This window comes from Triticum urartu, chromosome 1 (assembly GCF_003073215.2).
Source record: "Triticum urartu cultivar G1812 chromosome 1, Tu2.1, whole genome shotgun sequence".
NCBI lineage: Eukaryota > Viridiplantae > Streptophyta > Magnoliopsida > Poales > Poaceae > Triticum > Triticum urartu.
The window spans coordinates 429,676,801-429,684,566 of NC_053022.1; positions in this window are offsets into that span (position 1 = coordinate 429,676,801).

Below are 7,766 nucleotides of genomic sequence, written 5' to 3' on the forward strand. Positions count from 1 at the left end.
GATTGTTGACCACGTTGACCACACTGTGCCGAGCGCACCCAGACTGGAACGACCCGGAGATGGGGAAGACGGGGCAGTGGAGTCGCACATGGAGAGGAGTGGGAAACTTCACTGGTTCGGGTGCGCGGCAGCACAGCCGCGGTGCCGCCCACGGGAGACAGGAGCAAGAATAGAGGTTGAAGAAGGAGCGCGGCTGTTGGACTAACATCCAACGGTCCAGCCGCTAGAATCATTTGTTGATTAAGTTGACAAAGCCGTGCGTACACGTCCGCTTAGTAGGCCCACAAGTCAGTCACCAAATCTGACGGGTCCCAGCTGTCAACGGGATGAATAATTTTTTTCGCAAAACAAGGAGGCACTTCCTTCCGTGCGAAGATATAGCCGGTGGGACCCAGCTGTCAGGTGGAGGAAACATTTTTTAGCTTAATAAGGAGGAACTTTCCTTGCGTGCGACCATGGACCTCGTGGGTCCTAGCATTCAGGCTCTCCACGTACAGTCCTCTTCCGATGACTCTCGTTTGTTGACCACGCCGCACCGAATGCAGCGAGGCGGTGGACGACGGCGAGGCCCCGGATGGGAACGACTCAGAGATGGGAAAATGCGGCAGTGGAGTCGCAGATTGAGAGGAGGAGAAGGGTTATAACTGGTTCTGTTGCGGCGTGGGGCTATAGTCTGTGGAGAATAACAGGAGGTGTCGAGGGGTGGAGGGATAGTCTGGCCGGCGGTGGGGTAGCGCTTCGCAGCGATGCGTGCCAAGCAGAGCCGCTAGCCGCCGGAGGCCGGACCAGGCGGTCCCGGCGACGCTGGAGGAAGAAGACGAGAGATTGAAGGTGCATGCTGGCCGTTGGATATAAATCCAATGGCTGTGGATGACACAATCATTTGTTGACCAAGTTGACAACGCCCTGCGTAGGCTTCGACCTATTGGCCCACATGTCAGCCTGCAAAAATGTGGCATATATTTAACCCATGTTTTCTAGAATGTACAGTCCATTTGCTAGGCTGGGTGAACAAATAATTTCGCGTCAATCAGGCCCATTTATATCTTCTAAGAAATCCCAGCCCATTTGCACTTCCTTAAAATACACGTATTAGGTGGGCTTGTTATATATATAATGTTATGCTAGAAGGAGCAATTAATATCAAAGAATAAACCGGAGAGGCACATTATATATATATATAATTAATAAATTAGCGAGTTATTGCTCAAAATAAAAATGAGCACGTTATTATTAAATTGGTCCTTAAAATCTTCGCAAGCTTTTGTACGCAATCACCAGGATTTTCCTTGCATGTGAATCAAAAACAACCAGGATTTTCCTTGCCAACTTCCGTTAAACATTTACTTTTATAAGTTAATAACACGTGGGATGCTTTTATAATGTATATATAAGTCTCTATAAAATATACGATAATAGTAATAATATAAATCTTTCCCTAATAATAAAGCACAAATTGACTCTTTGGGTTCACCGTCACAATACGCTTCTTTCCGTGAATTTACGCTTTCAGTTTTTTTCCGTTAGTTTCGATCGATAGTCCATCCAATTGCTGCGAGGCGGTACTAAAAACTTTGTCCATTCAATTGGTCCACGTCCACATTCTCTTATTGGGCCTGCACGCATGTTTCGGCCTGCATGCACGCTTCTGTATTTGTACCTTACCTGATTTTCACACATGTACTCGGAGTAATCTCACCTCGATTGCTTACATGAAAGTCTACCAGTTTATATACCTAGGAAAATTGCATATCAACAACGAGCCTCTTGAATCAACAAACACAGAATGAGAACGAAGGGAAATTGTACAACAAAACGGCAGTCCGGTGCGAAGCTGTTCAGTCCGGCGCTCGCCGGGGTGAAGAAGCGGAGGCTCAGCACGCAGATGCCTGCGACGCAGCCTGTTCCACACGCTGGCCACCTCTACACCACGCACGACATGGACACGAGCGCGGTGGCAGGGTGGCTTGAGGCTCGTGGGGGACCGGATCCAGCAAGGGGAAGGTCGGATCCGTCGGCTTCGAGAGGGAGGTGTGGAGAAGCACACGGGACAGAGGGCGGAGGAGGATGGAGGCGGAATGCCGAGGTCGGGCTGTGGACTCGGAGTGGAGGAGCCACGGAGAGGCCCGGGAGCCACCACGGCAGCCACGAGAGCGAGATGGGCCTGGCCATGCTCGGCGGTCATCAGCCGACTTTGTGTTTCTCTACTGATAATCCCTGACCACCTGCTGCCCGGGGTCGGCTACATGCTGTTATCTCAGTTTTCTTGGTAGTTTCATTCTTGCTTAAGATTAGAACTAGCCGTGTAGATGCAGATGGACATTGGAGGTACAGTGTTGGCGCTGACGACTTGGATAAAAATATTTTTGTATGCACTCCGAGTGGGTCAGTCTATATACACTTAAATTTTCACATCTAGTTTCCTTCAGTTAGACGACAGCAAGGAGATAATGCACTCCTTTTTTCTAAAAAAAAATATCATAAGGGACATCTTTTGGAAGAATGACGAGCCATGTTGGCCGTAGTTGGAGTGAAAGAATTACAACTTTTTTGTGCCAAATAATCAAATATAGCACTGGTTCAGAAAAAAACTGAAACCATGAGAAATGTTGTTGTTGGATGTTAGTGCGCATCATATATCCTCTTGGCCATGCCGGTCATAACAACAACAACTTTCTTCAGGCTGGTGATGCTCATATTGTCAATCATTCTCACTGTGGTGCGTGAGCCAAAAACTCCTAAGGCAGTTTGGTAATTTATGATGTTATTACACGGGAGCACATGTAATGACAGACCAGGTAAAGAAGAATAGAACGTAAGTGTGTGCCATATTTTTTTCCCGTTGCAACGCATGGGCCCTTTTGCTAGTATATATAATGTGGTTAGAAGGGAAAACATAAATTGGACACAACATTACTTTTATAAGAGACCTGCGTTTTATACCCCACAGTAGGCATACTAACAAGTTCACACACAAATACAATAGAAAAGGTAAACATTCATATCAAACTCAGGTTCACAGGACACGTTCATATTCATAGCCAACATTCACTATCAACAACTCAAAAGATTCATATATACACAAGCTCAGCATATCTATGCATCCAAATGATTGATAGATCACACGACAATATTCATACATAATTCACAAAAAGATTCAGATATACACATGTTCAGTATGTTTATGCATCCAAATGATTGAGATCACAACCAATATGATCCATGGATGAACTTTAATTACCCAGGGTACAAACTGGTAAATGGTGTTCAATCGGAGGTACTTCTTGCTAAAATTAGTTCTTGTACGAGTAAACTTTCGAGTACATAAGAGGCAGCACAGACAATCTGAACTTTGCTTGTAGGTTTATCCTCAAATAGTGGCCTCGTGCCGAGGGAGGTTTGAGCAACTTGGCCACTACTTTCATCCAACTAGTTTACTGGCTCATCTTGGTCCTGTATCTCGCCAAAATTCTACATTGCAGACGAGAAAGGACGCGGTTGAGAAAATGAACCACCCAAATTTTTTGTGCAGTTCAACTGAAATGGAGCATCCTTGGCGTGCAGACTGATTAAGTGCAAGATGAATATACGCATCAACCAACTTGTCTGGAATCTTTAGACTCCATGCCACATAGTTCACTACCATATGTGCCGATAACCAAAAGGCACAAGTTGGGACCAAAGACTAGACTGCGTTTTTTTGGGCAATGCACCAAGCAATATTTTTGGCGTTCACTCTCCTAATACTTGGATTTTGACAATTGGTTGACGTCGGTTGATACTCGAATGAATATAGACACTTCTTGTCAACATCGATGCTTGTCTGAGTGAACTTTGGAGTACATAGCAGCAGCAAAAGACCTGTCCATCTGATCATTTTGTGCAGTTCTACTGAAATCACCCGATGTAATGATTTGCCTGCGAGTTCAGGCTCCAAATTACTCCTTTATGAAATCGGCAAACAGTAGCACAATACCAAATTACCAATACATATGACAGGCACAATAATCAAGATAAAGACCAGTACCAACCTGTGTGAGGATCGTCTCACATGTAAGGTAGTCGTTACCGGAGCTCTTGAATGGCCTCGACTGAGGCCTCAGGCTTCAGCAAGATCGCCTTGGCACTGTTTATTCTTCTTCTTCCTCTTCATGCTCTGTTTCTCTTTCTCCTCACCAGTTGGTGAAACCAAGTACATGATTGGCCTTCTAATTCAGAATTGGTTTTGTCAGTGAGGGAGTACAAGTGTACTAGTAAAAAATAGCATTATTTTCTCATGGCAGTCGGAAAATAGAGATGAACACATGCATTAAATATCATTCTGACCTAAAGGAAGGTTATGGCGCAAATATGGATGATGAGGATTGGAACACAGATCTCCCTTTGTGCAGTTCCACCAAAATGAACCAACTGTTCCATTCTGACATTCCAGTTAAACAACACAAAAGTCAGTTCTTTTAAGAAGAGTTTTGTGCAGTGCACCAAAAGGTCACAACAGCAACCAGGTGAATTGGATATCCCTGTTTGCACAAAAAGGCACAGACGAAACAGTCAGAGTCTCAAACAATTACAGGCAAAAACATTTGGCTAAACTTGTCATGGCTTATAACAGTGGCATGGCTTCATTTTTACCAGGGACATTAGATTAAGAACAATGGGCGCACCAGCAGTCCAGCACCATGTACGTAAACAGGGGCATAAAGTGGTGATTCATAGTTTGTTTCCCCGAGAAACAAACATCCAAGAAACATGTCTGGGTTGGTCCCATTTTTGTTCACTCTAGCCACCTACTCCTATGTGTGGATATCAAATCTAGTCCTGGTCATACCACTGTGTACAGCGTTACCCCTATATTTCCCTTTTTGACCAAGAGACCGGTTGGACCAGTCTGTACTACTTTCACCCCCTTTCCTTCCTGTTTGTACCAAGTCCGATGTACATACTAAATTCCCCCACCCCCACTTTATTTCTTGTTTGAACCAAGTACTACAAGATTCGACTCCATGAAGTAGCTTTACCTCTAACAATAGAAGAAAAAAATTGTGACATTGGACCATCCGACCGAGAGTGGCTGAGAGGTAGAAAATGATGCACATGCAACGACGTAGCGAGCTGGGGAAGTAGAGCTAAGGCGGTTTCGAACGAAGATATACCTGAAGGTCGTTGGGATGTGGATAGGTGGGCGGCGGGAGGCCGGATCCGCCCACATGCAACGATGAAGGGATCGAAGGACCTCCCGCGCCAGCGCTCGGCCAGAGATAACGGTGCGGCCGGCAGTGGGTCTCCTCCCCCGCTGTCGACGACGGCCTAAACGCTGCCCCTCCTCCCCTTCACCGGCGGAGGGGGATACGTCCGGATCTGTAACCAGCGGTGAGGATAGAAAGCCAGTGTTTTTTAAAGGGAGAAAGACAGTGTTACTACCCCTATCTTGTTTAGATCTGGAGAGGATGAGAGTGTGTGAATATAGCAATCCTAGCAAGCAAGCGCGGAGGGTCCGGCCTATATATACGTAGTGGGGTAGTTTTCCTTTTTCACTCCATCAAAACAATCGTTTAAAATTATGTACTACTACATGCTAGGTCGTGGTTTTTTTAGTTGTTGATTGTTTTTTGAGATAGCTACCCGCTTGTTCCAAGTGGTGTTACGGTGTGCGAGGTCGCACTTTGTATCGTTCAAGTCTCGTACTACAAGTCCCTCCATTAAATGAACAACCACCCCCTCGTAAAAATTGTGAACAAGCCCACGGCTAAAATTAGCGGAAACGTGGGTTGCCCCAACATGCATTGTTATTTATATTTTCTACTCCCTCCGTTCCTAAATATAAGTCTTTTTTATTAGCCACACCTAAGACAAGATTTTTTTATTAGCAGTGAACCCCACATGTCATAGACACAAAAATTGTGGCAAGATTCCCTTAGGCAAGCCAAAGTGTGTCTAACAATTTGAGCAACTCAGGTTAGGCAAGTGTGGCAAGTGTGGGAAAAATAATGTGGCAACATAAGACAAACATAGTCACAATCCAAACAGCCCCGTAATTTTTTGTGACATGCATGAAAATTTGGTTAGTTAAATTTATAGTCAAAATTTGGCAAGGTGCATCAAATCAACACATGCAAGTATCAAAAGGAAAGTCACGGCATGCATGCATGCATGCATTGTACTCCCTCCATTTCCAAATATAAGTCTTTTTAGAGATTGCAACAAGTGACTACATACGAAGCAGAATATGTCTACTCCTACATATGAAGTAGCCCATTTGAAATGTGTAAAAAGACTTACATCGAGTGCAGTTCTTTGATGTGTTGCGTCAACTCGTACAAGACCGAGAAATTTGATTATTACAACACCCTCTCCCTCGCGGACTGAGCTCCGGTGCCTTTACTGCACCTGCCTTTGGCTGCATGACAAGAGGGCCAACCACCTATTGGGCCCACCTGTCATAGACGCAAAGGCAGGAGCAGTAAGTAGAAGCTTTCACTACACGCTATCCCTCCCGCACGAGGTGGACAAACATGCAACAGTGGATTCGATACTGTAGAAGTAGGAGTAACATCATTGTTCGTCTTCTCGAAGAGGTGAAGAGCCAAGCGCAACCCGAACGTGGCAGTTGCGAACGCTCGCGTGGTGCGGTTCCTTGGAGTACTAGCCAGGCTCTTGCATGAGACAAAATTGCTATTGTTTAACAATGAAACTCCATTATCCATTGGTTGATACTCATTCTGCATAGGTCCACACGCTTAGCACCATTTCCTCCTGGGGTCACCAATGTTTATTTGCTAATTAATAGCATTGCATGCAATGAACTAGCCATTGCAAGTCATTAAAAGCATGCACACCTCTCATCTCTTATTGGTTGATATGTCAAGAAACAAGAAACAAGGTAGAAGTTAATGCACCGCGCCTAAGTGTTTTGGGACTATTTGGTTTTCGTAAGATGACTTACACACCTAGACGGAGGGAGTAGTATAGCCCTGTAAACCGGAAAGGAGTATTTTCCTTTCTAGAGATTTCAACAAGTGACTAGACTACACCGTGTGCAGTACTCCCTCCCTTCCGGTTTATAAGGCTCAAATCTCAAATCTCATGAACCAAGGCATTTTGCGATTGGAGGAATGTATCTCATACTTTACAAAACTACCGTAATTAAACTCATGCATTAATTACGTAGTTCTCTCGTTTTCCTCTCCGCCTTGGTCGCGGTGCACAAGATTGATTACTCCTATATGACTAGCCACTCTATCTACATGCGGGACATTTCAAAGCATCCGGGCCCACGTTCCATCCACCAAATCACAGCGAGGTGCTACAGTCGAGACTCACCTGTAACCCCGGTGTGGCCGTCATGACCCGTCAGACTAGACACAATGGGTAGTAACATAGAGTAGTAACATGCGTATGTTACTAGTCTATGTTACTACCTCTACAGTGGGGAGTAACATATGTGTGATAACATGCAATACTTCATTTATTACGCTACAGACTCATCTTGCCTTGATATATGTGATGTTACTCATACTAGTAGTAACTAGCTATGTTACTACTTTCCTCTCTTTCTTCATTTATTGTTTGCCACATCATCTATTTTATGTAGAAATGTGTGATGTTACTACCTATGTTACTCCCATTGTGGGTAGTCTCATATCACAAAACCCACACCTTTACTAGCAGTGGTAAGGTGGCCTCCAAGTTGGACTGGACGAAGCAACCATCATTTCACTGGAACGCTCGTTCAAGCCATTTCTTCCCTTTCTTGAAGAAAACCTCAC